Here is a 17697-nt window from a genome sequence, read left to right as displayed (position 1 = left end):
GAAAATGTCACAGCAAGAGCTCCACCAGATAGTGTTATTAGCAACAGAAAGGGAGACTTAATCCAGAGAGAAAACAAGTGGGAGCCTGGGGATGTAGCTCCTTTGGTAGAATACTCACCTAGAAAACAAACAACTTGGGGCTGGTGAGATGGCTCAACAGATGAAGGCACCTGAGTTCACTCTCCAGCCTCAACATGAAGGAGAGAAGCAGCTCATGCAAGTTGTCTTCCTACTGCCACACATGATGAACGTTGGTGTATGCAATTAGACACACACTCTCAATGTAAAAAAGGAAACCAATTCAGATGTGTCTGCATTGGGGTGCTGACCAACATGATTTGGGAAGTTAGTGGAGTCTTTATAGCTAAAGGCAGAAAGAAGTGCAATGGCATTGTGCTCTGGTTGCTAGAGATGTTTCCTCCTAGGGCATAGGCTAATGATTCTGATATTACAATGTACTTGCACACTGGGATCGAGTGTGTGAGTCAGTGAACTAAACCCTCTAAAACTGTGAGCCCAAATAAATCATTCTTTCTGTGATGGTTTGTATTAACTGTCAAACTGACTCTGTTTAGAATCATGTGGGAGAAAGGTCTGTGGGCATGTCTGTGGAGACTGTGATGATTGAGTTCATTGAGGTTCAAAGGGTGCCCACTGTGGGCAGCGCCATTCCCTAGTTGGTGTGGTGAACTATGTAAGTGGAGAAAGGGAGCTGAACATCCGCACGCATTCATGGCTCTTTGCTTCCAGATCGTAAAGGTGATGTGACCAGCTGCTTCAGCCTTCTTCTGCTTCTGCTTCCTCACCATGCTGGTGGACTGTACCTTGAACAGTGAGCCAAAATAAACCTGTTCCCCCTTAAGCAGCTTTGGTCAGAATATTTTATCACTGCAACCAGGAAAGAAATTAAGACACTTCCCTTAAGGTGTTTTTATCAGGAATTTTGGATGCAGCAATGGAAACAAACCAGCCCACCCACAAAGGAGGTAGAGGACATGTCCACAAATGTGTAGTGACTTCCTTCTAGAGTAGTGGTTCCCAACCTTCCTAATGCTGTGACCCTTTAATACAGTTCCTCATGTTGTGGTGACCCCAACCCTAAAATTATTTTTGTTAATACTTCATAGCTGTAATTTTTTGCTTCTGTTATAAGTCATAATGTAAATATCTGTGTTTTCTAATGGCCTTAGGCAACCCCTGTGAAAGGGTCATTTGACCCCAAAGGAGTCATGACCCACAAGTTGAAAAACCCCTGTTCTAGAAATTACAGTATAAAGATGGAGCAGAGGAAATATGGCAGAGAAACCTGACAAATAATGCCTCAGGATGTTCCACGATCAAACGTCCAACTCAACACCAACAAATCACGTATGTAGCACCTAGTTTTGAGTTTATATAATGACAGTGGAATTTTGCTACTTCTCCCTAAACCCATAACCACACCAAGTGTGGGAAAACATCACAGGACTTCAATCTGAATTACCATTCAATGGTAATTCAAAATACTTAATTCTTTAATACTTTAAAAACTTTATTCTGTTTTTAAGAATGTGTGTGTGTGCGTGAGTATGAGGAGTGTGAGTGTAGATGCACATAGACACCAGAAGAGGGCATTAAATCATCAAACCCTCAGGAGATAGGGTTACTGGCAGTTTTGAGCCACTGAACATGGTTGCTAGGAAACGAACTCTGGTCCTCTTCAAGAGCAGCAATCACTCTTAACCACTGAATCACCTCTCCAGTACCTCTAATGTTTTATTTTCTCATATCTTTCACATTTATTTATTTATTTGCTTACTCTGTGTGTGTGTGTGCGTGTGTGTGTGTGTGTGTGCGTGTGTGTGTGTGTGTGTGTGTGTGTGTGTGTAGGTCAGAGGACAACATGCAGGAGTTGGTTCTCTCCTTTCACCATATGGATTCCAGGGACAGAATTCAGGTTGTCAGGCTCACTGCCTTTACCTGATGAGCCATGTTGCCAGCCTTCATTCCCTCTTAAACACACGTTGTCATAGCTGGTTTTAGTTATCCACTGGACACACCTGGGAAGAGGGAGCCTCAGTTGAAGAATGGGTTCCATCAGATGGCAAGTGGGTATTTCCTTGCTTGCTAGTTAATGTAGGAAGGTCTAACCCACTTTGGGTGGCACCATCCTAGACACATGGGCCTGGGATGTGTAATAGAAGCAGCTGCATGTGATCCTGAAAGCAAGCCAGTAAGCAGCCTTCCTCCCTGGTCTCCTGCCTTGAGTTTCTGCCCTGACTTCCCTGAGAGATTATGACCTGCAGTTGTATCATGAGATAAACCCTTTCCTCCCCAACCTGTTTTTGGCCATGGTGCTTATCATAGCAACAGAAGGCAAACTAACACATGTGTATGTAGGCATGTGTATATTCATGTGTGCAGGTACAGGTAGGTGTGTGTGTGAGTGTGTGTGTGTGTGTGTGTGTGTGTGTGTGTGTGTGTAGACCAGAGGACATGGACAATCATGGGTGTCATCCTCACAAATGTCTTCTGTCTCCATTGAGGCAGGGTCTCATTAGCTTGGATCTCACAGAGTATGCTAGGCTAGGCTGGCTGGCCAGCAAGCCCGAGGGACCCTGTCACAATCTCTACCTCCCGAGCACCGGGATCACAGGCAAATGCCACCACGTCTGGTAGTGGGTGCTGGGGATGAAACCCAGGTCCCCGTGTTTAAGAGGCAAGCACTTCATGGATGGAGCTTCCCCCCGCCTCAGGCTTTTAAAAAACGTTTTAAAACATGGTCTTACTGAGTATCTCAGGCTGACCTCAAGCCCACGATCCTTTTGTCTCAGCCTCCTTAGCCCTAGGATCTCAGGTATAGCCTACAAAGCTGAGGTGGTACTACAAAACTATGCAGATCATCAAATACAAGGAAATCCCAAGACTGTCCCAGATTCAGGGATCCTAAAGATCTAGGTGTCTTGGAGGGGACACTGGAACGGTAGCATGGGATATTTGAGGAACTCTGTGCCAGTTTGACATCCTGTGTCAAACGAGGAAGGTTTATTTTGGCTTGCAGTTACAGAGGCTTCAGTCCAGCCCCATTGTTCATAGCTGGCGTAGACAACCTGGCAGGAGAGGCATGTGATAAGGGAGGGACCCTGACCTAGAATTGTAAGCCAATAAATCCTTTCCTAATCCAAGTTACTTTGGGTCAGAGTGCGTTATCATGACCATGGAGAGGAAATGAGAGGAACGCGCTTCAGTAGACTAACCCATCGATTAGTAGACTAATCCATCGATCATCTCAGCACCTTTATTCAGCATCACCTCTCAACAGTGCCAGTAGGTGGGGACCGCACCTTCGATCCATGAACATTTGTGGCCATTTCCTATCCAATCTTTACTCTTTAATTTTCAAAATTCACTCTTTAAAGAATAATTTACAAAATTACTCTTTAAATTACAATCTAAACTCTGAATTGACTAAAAATAATAAGTCAGTTTGGATTCATTGGTTGTGTCAGAATGTCCTATGATAACACAAGACAACAACAATGAGGGAATAGGATGTGGGCTATAAAGGGACTTTTTATGAAGCTAAAGTGTTTAAAAATTAAACTTTTTTGATTTGTTTTTTTTGTTTTTTGTTTTTTTTTTAGGGGCTGGAGTAGTGCTTAGCAGTTACGAGTATGTATTGTTCTTGCAGAAGACTGGAATTTATTTCCAAGCGCCTAATAAGATGGCTCATGACTACCTAGTTCCACAGGATCCAATAACCCTCTTCTGGCAACCACAGCACCTGCACTAGTGTGTGCACACCCACACAGAGTCACACACATAGATTAAAAATGAAGCGACCATTATTATTATTACTACTACTACCACTACTACTATTATTTGTTTTTTGAGACAGGGTTTCTCTGTTTAACAGCTCTGGCTGTCCTGGAATTCACTCTGTAGACCAGACTGGCCTTGAACTCACAGAGATCTACCTACCTCTGCCTCCCGAGTGCTGGGATTAAAGATGTATGCCACCACCAGGCAAAAATAAAGTAATTATTTTTAAAATTTTTATTTTAAATATCCTTTTCTTGGATAGGCATGATGGTGTAGACCTATCATTTTAGCACTTGGGAGGCTGGGGCAGGAGGATCACAAGGCAACTTAGTAAGACTGAATGTATCTCAAAATAAAAAGTACAAAGAAGGCTGGGGTGTGGCGCAGCAGTAGAACACCTGCCTAGATTAGGGTACCACCAGCAAGGGGCTCAGGATGTGACTCAGTGGGAAAGTACCTGCCTAGAATCCCCCAGTGAGGGACTGGAGTGTGGCTCAGTGGTACAGCACCTGCCTAGACTCCCCAGTGAGGGGTGTAGCTCAACCTTTAGAGCGTTTGCTTTGCATGACCAAGGCACCGAGTTCAGTTCCCAAAACACAAACTCACGCACGCACTCACGCACCACGCGCGCCAAGTTACTTGTAACACAGACCATCATGCTGGAGCTATTTCCTTTCTAAACTAGCTGTACCTTAGCATGCTATGTTTTTTCTCTGTCTCTGTCTCTGTCTCTGTCTCTCTCTCTCACTATCTATCTCTCTGTCTGTCTGTCTGTCTAGCTACCTACCTATCTATCTGCAGTCTTTCACCTTCTACCCACTATAAACTCTCTCCTGTGGGGCTTCTATATGACCCTGCATGAGCAAGAGTGGTCCAGAGCAGAGCAGAATCCAAGTGTCTGATCAGATTCTGTTGTAACAGAAGACATCTCAGAGCAGAGCATCAAATGCTTAATGGGCTGCTTAATTGATGAGCTGCACAGCAATTAGACATGAACAGCAGCAGGCACAGAATGACTTGCCAAGCTTCTTTGTCTTCTATATTAACAAACCAAACCTGGTGTGGCGATGCATGTCTCTAGTTCCTGCACTTATGATGGGGAGGCAGAAAGATCAGGAATTCAAGGTCATACCTGACTACATACTGAGTGGAGCCCAGACTGCTTAGAACCTAGTCTCAAACAACAATGAAGCCAGGTGTGATGGTGCATGCCTTTAATCCCAGCATGTAGGGGGAGAGGCAGTCGGATCTCTGTGAGTTCCAAGTTAGTTTGATCTACGTATAGAGTTCCAGGTCAGCTAAGGCTACATAGGTAAGACCATGTGTCAAAACAAATCAATGCATGCCTTTAATCCCCACACTTGGGAGGCAGTGGCAGGCAGATCTCTGTGAGTTCAAAGCTGGCCTGGTCTACATGGCAAGCTCTACATGTCACACACACATAAGGCAAGTACAAGATGGAGTGTCCTCTATTGCTATCACCATCATCACTATCATCATCATCCTTGATACAGTATCTCTAAACGTGGAGCTCTCTGTTTCAGCTAGACTGACTGGCCAACAAGCCCCACAGTCCTGTAGTCGCCACCTCTACCAGTGCTGTGTCACAGGTATGCGCTGTCACACCCAGCTTATTCTTTATGGGGGCGTTGCTAGGGAATTTGACTCAGGTCTCCACGCTTGCACAGCAGACACTTTATCTACTGAACTGAGCCATCTCCCAAGCCATGACTATCTTTTTTATTTTATTTCTACAAGGGTCTCATTTTAAGGGTCTTGCTAGCCTGTAACTTGCTGGCCAAGGCTGACTTTGAAATCACAGAGGCATGTCTGCCTCTGCTTCCCAAGTTCTAGGATTAAAGACATGTGCCACCATACCTAGCTTATTTATTTTTCATTTTTATTTATTATTCTTTTAAGACAGGGTTCTGTAGCCTGTATTGATCAAGTTTGCCTTAAACTTAGAGAGTTCTGCCAGAACCACTATGCCTGTCTGTTTTGTTTTGTGCTTAGAATAGGTCATTAATTCTATCAAATCAAGGTTCATTTTTAAATTAAGAATTACATTTATTTATTTAGTGTGCGTCTTTGTGTATGACTGCCAATGAGCACCTGTGGAAGTCAGAGGACAATGTTTGGGAGTCGGCTCTCCCCCTCCACCACGGGCCCTCAGGGAGTGAACTCAGTTTTTCACGTTTGGTGGCAAGCACCTTTACCCAGTGAGCCATCTTGCCAATCCCAAAATTGCGTCTTGATAACCCCAGCTCACCTTAATCACTTCCTCAGAGACCTTATCTTCAAGCACACTAGTTGGGACTTTAAGATATGAATTTGGGGCCAGGCAATGGTGACACGCGCCTTTAGTCCCAGGACTTGGGAGGCAGAGGCAGGCAAATTTCTGGGTTTGAGGCCAGCCTGGTCTGCAGATAGAGTTTCAGGACAGCCAGGGCTACACAGAGAAACCGTGTCTCTAAAAAAAAAAGAATTTGGATAGGACACATACATTTAGTTCACAATATCACTTCAAAGAATTTGTCTTAGAGAAATGACTGCTTGCCTTAGACATGCTCAGAACAGTACAGTGTTAGAGGTCTATTGCCGTGGCAAGCATTAGTCCCTGAATTAACCTATCGTGTGACTTGTCCTGAAGACACATGAACAGATATCTTTTTATCCCAGATAGGGAACTGACAGCATCCTGAAAAAATGATTCTGCCAGAGTCTGACTTGGTAAACTGGCCAGTTTATGGGGGTGGAGGGTACCTACAGAAGGGTGGGAAGAATTGGCATTCAAAGGCAGCTGTACCAGCAAAAAGCCCACAGAACCTGCATTCCCAGAGCTTTGCACCCAATGTGCAAGCAGCCTCAGCTGAGAATCCGTTCCTCCCCAGCAACTGTTGATTGCTCACAGGGCTCCAGTGATGGGACATGGGAGTATTTGTTTTCTGAGCTTCAGGGTCATGTGACTTTCCTGAGCCTTCAGGAGTCTTTCTCAGTCTCCCTTCTCTAGGAAGAGGCCCTTCCATTCAGAAGCAATAGCTGAGCAACATGAGTGAAGGGAGGAAGAACCGATTTGTGGGAAGGAAAACCACATAGTAGTCTCGAGCTGTTCCCATGAAGATGGTGTGGAAGCAGGGAGGTCAGTACAGCCTGGCCACACCCAGTCTTTTAAAACATTATATTTATTTATTTATTCATTGGGGGGGGTGTGGAAAGGTGTGTTACCCCATGCAAGTGGAGGTCAGAAGTCAGCTTGTAATAATTGGTTCTCTTTCTCTACCATGTGCATCCCAGGAATCAAACTCATGTTGTTAGGCTTGGCAGCAAGCACCTTTACCCACTGAGTCACCTTGCTGGCCCCAGAGCCAATCTGACAGCAGACAGTTTTCATACATCTCTTGCTTCATTCAGGTGTCACAATTCTAAGAAACCTAGAACCATTGGTCCAGTTTAAACAAGAGAAAGTAGAGTGTCAGGGTGACTGTAAAATGTGTCAAGGGTCACACAGACCTGAAAAGCTAAGGCAGCATTTGCTCTTGACTCCAGAACTCATGATTTACCTAGAAATGTTTGTTGCTGGGGGAAAGAATAAATATATAGAGACTGAGGAGATGGATCAGTGAGTAAAGTGCTTGCTGCACAAGACGGGGAGCTGAGTTCAGATGCTTTGCATCCCTGTGTAGAGCCAAGGGTAGCAGTGTCCAGCAGCAGCCCAAGCCCTGGGGGAGTGCTGGGGCTGGCGACAGGAAGAGCACAGTGGAGAGCAATTGGTATCACCTAATGGCGGCTTCACATTGGAGAGTAATCGGTAACACCCAATGGCAGCATCTGGTATCCTCCTGTACCCTTACACCCACATGCGCATTCACCCACATGCACACACAGACACAGGCACATCACACACACACACACACACACTCACGCACATGCATGTGCGTAAAAAATCAATCATGTGCTCTCTGCCTTGGCTTCTAACATAGTTTTTAAGAGCTTCATCATTTCCTGAGGGACAGAAGTGTCTTTTGTGCTAATGAAATGATTCTTGGTGGGCTTCTGGGTACCACAGGATGGGGGCTGGTTGCCAGGGGAACCAGGCATGTGATTAGAGGGTTGAAACTCTCAATTCTATCCCTATAATTAATTACGCCATCAATGGAACCTCCATAAAACCCTGAAGGACTTCCATGGGTGACTAGGTTGAGGGACAAGAACGAGGCTTTGTGGTTGGGAAGGGAATGCTGTGTGCCCTAACTCTGTGCTGTTCTCAGTACTTGCCCAAACCTTGGAATAAGGATTTCCTGGACAAATGAGGTGGCTGAGTGGGTAAGGGAGCTTGCAGCCAAGGCTGAGGACTTGAGTTTAATCCCTTGGATCCACACAGTAGAAACAGCAGTAGAAACAACTGCTACAAATTGTCCTCTGACCTCTACATGTGTTCTGTGGCACATCCATGGAAATCCATACCCTACTCCACAAAAACAACTAGATAAATGATTGTGATTAAAATGTTAAAAGAAATTCTCTTCATCTGTCTGTTCACTTGTACACTTTATTATTTCATATATATTCTTTTTTTTAGACTTGAGATGGTACTGTCTTTATTTATTTATTTATCTATTTATTATGAATGCAACACCCCCGCCTCCATGTATACCTGCATGCCAGAAGAGGGCACCAGATCTCACTACAGATGGTTGTGAGCTACCATGTGGTTGCTGGGAATTGAACTCAGGACCTCTGGAAGAGCAGTCGGTGCTCTTAGCCTCTGAGCCATCTCTCCAGCCCTTCATATGTATTCTTTTTTTTTAAAGATTTATTTATTATGTATGCAGTGTTCTGTCTGCATGTATCCCTGCAGGTCAGAAGCAGACACCAGATCTCATTACAGATGGTTGTGCGTCACCATGTGGTTGCTGGGAATTGAACTCAGGACCTCTGGGAGAGCAGTCAGTGCTCTTAACCTCTGAGCCATTTCTCCAGCCCTCATATGTATTCTTTAAGTTCATATTGGCTCAAGTTCTCACTACATAACCAAGATTGGATTTGAACCCATAATTCTCATGCTTAAATTTCCTGTGTGCTAAGATTAAAGATGGCCTATACTATCATGCCTAATACATACATACATATATACATACATACACATACATACATATATGGTGGGTTTTGTCTTGCTTGAAGCAGGCCCTTACTATGTAGATCTGACTGTCCTAGAACTCATTCTGTAGGCCAAGCTTGCTTTGAACTAATAGAGATTTACCTGCTTCTTCCTCCCAAGTGCTAGGATTAAAGATATGTACTACCATGCCTGCCTATTTATTTATTATTTGTGTATGTATGTGCCCGTGTGTGTGTGTGTGTGTGTGTGTGTGTGTACCAAAGGTCAATTTGGGTGTTCTTCTCAGGCATCCCCCCCTTTAAAATGATTTATTTGATTTTAATTATATGTGAATGTGCATATCCCTGTGTAGGTATATGGACATAAGTGTCAGTGCTAGAGGAGACCAGTAGAGGGTGTTTGAGTCTCCTGGAGCTGAAGTCATAGGCAGTTATGAGACTCCCTCTGTGACTGAACTCATGTCCTCTGCAAAATCAATATGCACTTTAACCGTTGATCTGTCTTTCCAGCCCTCTGTGGGCTCTCAAAGTAAGCCAACCTGTCTGGCCAACAAACCCCAGAGGTCCTCCTGACTATGCCTCATAGTTCTGGGGTTGCAGAACACCATGATTTGGTTTTTGTTTGTTTGTTTGACTTTTGCCTGAGTTGGAATCAAACTCTGATCTTGGAGGGCTGTCATGATCACTGAGTAACTAAAGGTTCTCATTGACATACCCGATATCCTGGTTAGTTGTTTGTTTTTGTTGTTGTTGTGGGATATTTGTACACTGTGTGAAGGTGCATTGCTGTGTGAAGATAAAAAGCTGTTTGTCCAATAGCTAGGCACAAGGTATAGGCAGGATTTTTGGGTAGAGAAAGAAAGAGGAGGAATCTAGGTGAGGGGCAGATGGCAGGAAACATGGAGCAGAAACAGGAGGTGCATGATGGAAGAGAGGAGCTGGCATTGGTGGCGCACGCCTTTAATCCCAGCACTCAGGAGGCAGAGGCAGCAGGAGCTCTGTGAGTTCGAGGCCAGCCTGGTCTACGGGGTGAGTTCCAGGACAGCTAGGGCTGTTCCATAGAGAAATCCTGTTTTGAAAAACAGAACAAAAAGATGGAAGAGAGGTAATGCCATGTGGTAGAACGTAGATTAATATAAATGGGTTACTTTAAGTTATAAGAGTTAGTCAGAAAGAAGCCTAAGCTCTATGCCAAGCTTTCATCATTAATAAGAAGTCTCTGTGTCATTATTTGGGAGCTGGCTGGTGGGACAGAAAAAGACTTGTTACAGATTTGTTTGTTTTCAACTCACACAAGCAAGAGTTGTCAGAGAAAAGGAACCTTAACTGAGAAAAATACCTCCATTAGAATGGCCTGTAGGCAACCCAACTCTCCCAAATTGTCTTTGGCCCCCACATGAGTGCCATGACATATGTGCATGTACACACACAAAGCAATAAGATGTAATTTAAATTTTTATTCAATGGGGCTAGGGAGATGGCTCAGAGGTTAAGAGCACTGACTGTTCTTCCAGAGGTTCCCCCACACACACATGCAGCTCACAATTGTCTATAACTCTAATCCCAGAGCATCCAACACCCTCTTCTAGCCTCTGTGTGTCAGATGCAGACATATATGCAAAACAGCCATACACATACAATTAAATATTTTTAAAATTTGTATTCATGAGGCTGGAGAAATGGCTCAGCAGTTAAGAGCACTGGCTGCTCTTCCAAAGGACCCAGATTCACTTCCCAGCACCCACATTGGCAGCTCACAACTGCCTGCAACTCCAGTTCCAGGGGAGCCAACACCCTCACAGAAAGACAACAACAATGTACGATGAATAAAAATGAATATATCACTTTTTTAAAGATAGTTTGTATTCATTGTTATTGTGCATGAGTGTGTGCATGCCACAGCATGCATAAGTGTGTGCATGGGTCACGTGCCACAGCATGCATGAGTGTGTGCATAGGTCACGTGCCACAGCATGCATGAGTGTGTGCATAGGTCACGTGCCACAGCATCATGCAGGCAAGACTCAGCTTTGCAGAGTCAATTCTCTCCTTCCACCTTTTTGTGGGTTCTGGAGGTTGAACTTAGGTCTCTAGGGTTGTTCAGACAGTATTTCACAGGCTCCTTTTCACTTCCTTCCTCCCTCCCTCCCTCCCTCCCTCCCTCCCTCCCTCCCTCCTTCCTTGCTTCCTTCCTTCCTTCCTTCCGAGATATAGTCTTGTGTGGCTTAGTTTGGCTTCAAACTTGCTAGTAGCTAGCTGGTGATAAACTTGAATTCCTTTTTTCTTTTTTCCCCCTTCCTCCCTCCTTCCCTCCCTCCCTTCCTTCTTCTTTTATTTTGAGATGGTTTCTCTGTGTATACCTGGCCGCCCTGGAACTTGCTCTGAAGATCAAGCTGGTCTTGAATTCACAGAAATCACCTGCTTCTGCCCCTGAGTTCTGGGATTAAAGGTATGAGCCGCCACCACCTGAATTGTTTTTCTTTCTTTCTTGAAGCCTTGAACTCCTTATGCTCCTGCATTCATCTCTCTAGATTACAGCCCATCCCACCATGTTGGGATCCTTATTGATTTCCACGTCCTCTGCATTCTCTCATCAACATGGCAGTTATCAAAAGCTATAAAGGAAAAGTAAGGCAGTATTCTTTAAGAAAAAAAGATTTGTGTGTGTGTGTGTGTGTGTGTGTGTGTGTGTGTGTGTACCTGCATGCATATATGGGTGCATGCCTTGTGCCCTCAGAGACCAGAAGAAGGTGTCAGATCCTCTGGAACTGGAGTTATAGATTTCTGGGACCACCATGTGGTTGATATGTTTGTTCTGGGAACTGAACCCCTGTGTTCTCAAGAGCAGCTACTGAGCCATCTATCTCTCCAGCCCCAAGACAGTATTCTTTTAAAAATATTTTTAAATATTTTATTATTTTACAAGTATGTGTGTTTTGCCTGTTGGTATACCTGTGCACAAGACAGGGCACATGATGCCTACTGAGGACAGAAGAGGACGTCAGATCCCCTGGGAATGGAGATACTGACAGTTGTGAGCTGCTTTATGGGTCCTGGAAATTGAAACTGAGCACTCTGTCTCTCCAGCCCCCCTCCCCCCTGCAAGATAGTATATCCCGCCCCTCTCTCTTGACAAGGTCTCACTGTATATTCCTGGCTGGCCTAGAGATCACTATAGGGAGACCTTGTCCTTGAACTCACAGAACTCTGCTGGCCTCTGCCTCCCACGTACTGAGATTAGAGATGCCAAGATAGTATTCTTATAAGAGGATGAAGTTTGGGCAAAGATACACAGAAGGATGCCCAGATGAAGACAGAAAAAACCTAGCCACTCTAAAGTGGCCTTAGAAGAAACAAGACTGCTAATACAAATCAGATGTGTGGCTTCCAGAGCTGTGAGAAAATAAACCCTGGTGCTGGTGCTGTAGCTTAGTTGGTAGAATTCTTGTCTAGCACATGTGAAGCCCTGGGTTTTGTCCACAGCACCATAAACCCAGTGTGGTAGTCCATGTCTGTGATCCCAGCTCTCAGGAGGCGAGGGAAGAAGGACCAGAAGTTCAGTGTCATTCTGGTTTACATAAGACATTCAAGGCCAGCGTTATATGAGGCCCTTCTGAGAACAAAACACAACAAAAGCAATTGCTTTGTGGAAGTTACTCCATCTGGGGCTTTGTGGCTCTAGCAAAGCCTAATATGATGGTGGATTCCTATCTGCCCATGAAGGGCTCTTCATTCAGGATGTGGTGAGGCCATGGGGAAGAGGCTTTTGTCCAGCAGAGCAAATGAAGTCTGACAGGAATTTATTGGGAAAACCCAGACAAAACCCAATGTCTTGTTCTGTTCCTGCCAACTCTATCAGACACATCTAGCCATTCTGAAGACAGGCCAAGCTACACTTTATACATTGCAGGCAAGCATTCCTGTCCAAAGCCTGTGTGAGCCTGCACTGTGCTTTCAAAATCTCGGCTTGCCAGGCAGGCTGTGTGGGGTTGTGTTATGTCTGTAGACCTGGCACTTGAGAGGTAGAGGCAGAAGGAAGGGTTCAAGGTCATCCTTGGCTATATGATACAGTGAAATAGAGACTAGTCTGAGCTACATGAGATCCTGCTCAAAATGAAACCATCCTACAATGAGAAGACTAACCAACTCCATAAATGAGCTGAAGTTGACCAACGAATGATGTAATAATATTTGGAGGGTTGATGGTTGTTCTGGCTAGTTTATGTCAACCTGACACAAGCTGGAGTTACCTGAAAGGAGGGAGGGAATCTCAATTGAGAAAAAATGCCTACATAAAATCCATCTGTAAGGCATTTTCTTAATTAGTGATTTATGGGAAGGTCCTCTGCATGAGCTCCTGCCTCCAGGTTCCTGCTCCCATTTCTGTCCTGACTTCCTTAAGCGACAGACTACAATGTAAAAGTGCATGTCAAATAAATCCCCTCTTCTCTAACTTTCTTTTGGTCATGGTGTTTCATCATAACAATAGAAACTCTAACAAGACTAGTGTCATCACTGGGACTTGTTAAAGCTTTCGCTAACAATATGGATAGTGTATTAGTATTGTTAACACTAGCTGCTGTAACAAATAGCCACCAATTTAAACGCTTTGCTTAACCAGTGTGGGTGGTGTATCCGCATCACTAGTTCTGGGTGCTGTAATAAAGTGCCTCCAACTTCAGTGGCTTCACATAACCAACTTTCAGTGCTGGGAGCACCAAGGTTGACTTTGCTGAGTGCACTAGTATATCTGACTCACTCCTGTTCATTTTCAGTTGGTTTTATTCCCCCTTACATTCACTTCAAAATTACTTTACCTTGCCTTCTATGTCTTCAGAAACTGTCTCGTTGCTTATATTTATGACTCTCCCTACAGTGGACAAGGGTCCTTTAAGTTTAGCAGTGAGTACCTACCTGGTGAGCTAGTCTGCGGCCATCACTGGAGCCAGGATGGTGGGGTACCTAACACCCCTCTCCATTCCATGGAGTCTGTGGGAGGCTCTTCCTCAGCCCTCTCATTGGCCTTATATATTGGCACTTCCCTGGGGAAATCAGAGCACACCTCCAGCTGACTTCCTTTTTGTGTGCACATGTAGACATATGAAGACCAGAGTTGACATTGTCTTCCTTAATTTTTTCTACCTTATTATTTGTGTGTTTGTGGTCTTTGTATGTGCCAATGAACATACATACAGAGACCAGAGGAAGATGCTAAGTGACCAGAGTCACTCTGCCTTAGTCCATGGAGACAGGGTCTCCGATGAACTGAAGCACAGCATTTCAGTGACACTGGCTGGCCAGCAAGCTCCTGTGGTCTGCTTGTCTCTGCCCTTGCCTAGTCCTGGGAGTCACAGGAATGTACAGCCATCCATGCCTGTCTTCATGTGAGTGTGGGAGATCTGAAGTCGGTCCTCATGATCTTGGCCACTGAGCCATCTCCTTGGCTTTCTATCCCCCTTCGTCCTGCTGGCCCTGTAATGAGAGAGAATTTTTGCCTCAGCTCTCTCACTCCTCCTAAGGAATGGCATCCATTCTCGATGACCTTGTACCACCGTGAAACTGCAGCTCTGTGGATAAAATTTCCTTCTCCCGACTTTGAATATACATTGCCTTGAATCTGCAGCAGGAGACAGCTGCCAGGAAGGAACTTATTAATAGATTTGCCTTTGAGTCCAGAGATTAGAGGACACAACCACCCATTCTCACCTCACCCCAGGGCATCCCAAATTCACACGACTGCATCCTTGGGTCAATATTGAATTCAGGGGACATTTTGGACACATTCCTCCAATCATTCCAACTATTACAACTTATTATATTCCATGCATAGACTGCCTCCCAGGATTCATGCTTCTTCCTGCCACCCCCAATTCTCCTTTCTGGGAGTTTCCCTTTCTCCAAAAGTCTGTTGGGATTAGAGAAGGCAGAATCCCTCCTGCCCACCTACCCACAAACTGCTTCAGCATAGCAATAGGTTATACAACTCCAGCTAAGGGACACATTCTATTTTCTTGCCCTTGTCATTGGTTCAAAGGTGACCATTATATCTCGAGCTAGCCCCAGCAAGGTAAATTTCAAGGAATATATTAGGCTGCCTGTCTCTCCCTCTCTCCTCTCACTGTATATGAATGTAGGAGCATGATGATACATGTTCTATCATGAAGCCTGGAGTTCAGATCCCAGTGCCTCTAACTAAGGGATCAGACTCCCCCTTCTGGCCTTGGTGAGCATCTGCACACATGTGCATACACACAAACACACAAACATACACATAATGAAAACAAAAAATAAACATTTGAAAACAAAGCATTATAACACCTTGTTCTAGTTTTATTCTGTTACCATGATAGAACATCCTGGCCATAAGGCAACTTAGGGGAGCAGGGTTTACTTTAGCTCATAATTCCAGGTTACAGAATAGCAGGTAAGTTAATACAGCTAATCACAGTCAAGCAATAGCAGAAGGAAATGAATGTGTGTATGTGCTTAGTATTCAGTTAGCTTTTTCTACTCTCACACAATCCAGGGTTCAAAACCAGGGAATGGCACTACCCACAGTGGTGGACTCATCCTCTCACATCAATGACAGACAATTAAGGCAACCCCCCCAGATGACCCCGGGCCAACCTGAACCTCGACAAATCCTCCCTGCCACTCTCTTTGTAGGCAATGCTACCTTGTGTCAAGTTGACCATTAAACAACTACCCTTCACACACCAAAGCTCTTAACTCCAGAACCTTCCTGCTTTGTTCTTTTGTTCTGACCCCACTTGTTAATGTGGGGGGCTGTGTCTCTGACATCAGTAATTTACTGAAAATGCTCTGTGGACATTTCCCTGTTTAATCCTTACAATAATAACACCTTGAAGTAAATTTTCTTATTCCTACTTTTGAGTCTGAAGAAACCTCACAGGTAGAAAACATAGATGTTCCATCAGAAGTCCAGAAATCTCATCCCCCCGGGCATGAGCATCAGTGCCTTAACAATGGTAACACCACTTAAAGAAGATGTCTCTCCCTCCCCAGCAACTGCTTACTGCCTTTAGAATGTCAGGCCCTGTGAATTCCATCCCTCGTCAAGACAGGATGTTAACAGGCCTAATTTTAAGGTTAGCTTAGGATAACATCTCACCGTGTAGACCAGGCACTTCTTACTCTCACAATCCTCCTGCTTCAGTCTCCTCAGTGCTGGGGTCACAGGCTTGTACCATCATGCCTAGCTCTGTGCGCACACTCTTTACCCTTACTTGACTTCCCAATATTTTCATTTTGTTTTCCCTGTTGGAGTTACCTTTTTGTCAGTCCACAGCACAGCTCAGTGGGTGGGCGGATATCAGATGCATCTGGCATCCAAGGAGTTGTATTAGTTAACTTTCTCACTCTTGTGAGAAAATACCTGGAAGAAGCAAGTTAGGGAAGGAAAGGCTTGTTAATTTTTGCTTTTATGTTGGTGAGTACTCATGTATATATGTGTATGTAGGCCAAAGGTTGGTGTCCAGTGTCTTCCATAATGATTCTCCATCTTGTATATTGGGATGGGGTCTCCTACCAATAGCCAGAACCTGACAAATCGGTTAGCCAGTTTGCTTGGGGATGGAGGGGACCCACCCATCTGTGCTTCTCATGTGTTGCGGTTACAGGCAGGCTTCCTTGGCCACCTGGTATTACGTGGGTTCTGAGGATCCAAACTCAGGTCATCATGCTGTGTAGCAAACACTTTAAATTCTGGGTCATCCCTCTAGCTCCCAGGCTATTATTTGACTCATGATCTTAGAAGGGTTACAGTACGTTGGCTCAGAAAGCTATGGCGGTATTAGTTTGAGATGGTTGAGTCTGTAGTCGGAATGGCAAAAGGTAAATGCCACTTTTGAAAAATCCCCAGCCCATGGAATAGTGTCACCCATATTGAGTGGGTCTTTCCTCCTTGGTTAAACCTCTGGGAATGCCCTTATAGACATACCCAAAGGTGTGTCTCCAAGGTGATTGTAAAGGTAGTCAAGTTGACAGTTAAGATGAACTTTTATGTGTTGAGTCACATGACCGTGAGCATGAAGTAAAAACTGTCATTCATTTCTTCCCACAGGTCTGAGATGCTGTGCCTCCTGTTTCCTCAGCCTCACGCTGAGGGGAGACACCACAGCTGAAGCTGGTAAGAGTAATGCTGGGATTTGGCTTGAATGCAAATCATCTCCACAGGTTCATGTTTTGAGTGCGTGGCCCCCAGTTGGGGGGACTATCCCTATCCTTTGTTCCCTCTTTGCCTCATTTTCTGCTTCCTGTCAACCATTGCCAAGGGAAGCACACCCTCTGCTACACAACCCCAGCACCATGGCGTTCACCATGGAGTTTTTCCCAAGCAGATATACACCGGACCCTCTGAAAGTGTGAGCTCAAACAAATCCTCTCTTGCTTAAGTCGTCTCCTGCAGGTCACTCATACACCCAAATATTCAAGACAAGGGGAGCTGAACAGTTTAAGAGCAGTTCAAAATGAGACCCAAAATACAGGTTTTTTGTCCTCACCATCCACTTTTAGGAACCTCATCATCCAGGTGCTTTGGAACCAGAAACAAAGGAAAGTGGAAATTCCAAAGGGTGAATTGGACACCCAGAGGCTGTGAGACAAGCCAGCTAACAGAAACACGCTGTGGCACCACCTACTGGCCAGAGTAACTTTTGTTCTGATATTTTCCGGTGTGTGTGTGTGTGTGTGTGTGTGTGTGTGTGTGTGTGTGTTTGTGTGTAGGTCAACTCTTTCCTACCATTATTTGGGTTCTGT

The sequence above is a fragment of the Mesocricetus auratus genome, unplaced genomic scaffold (assembly GCF_017639785.1).
Source record: "Mesocricetus auratus isolate SY011 unplaced genomic scaffold, BCM_Maur_2.0 Super-Scaffold_100008, whole genome shotgun sequence".
Taxonomy (NCBI): domain Eukaryota; kingdom Metazoa; phylum Chordata; class Mammalia; order Rodentia; family Cricetidae; genus Mesocricetus; species Mesocricetus auratus.
This window is presented reverse-complemented; position numbering follows the sequence as displayed.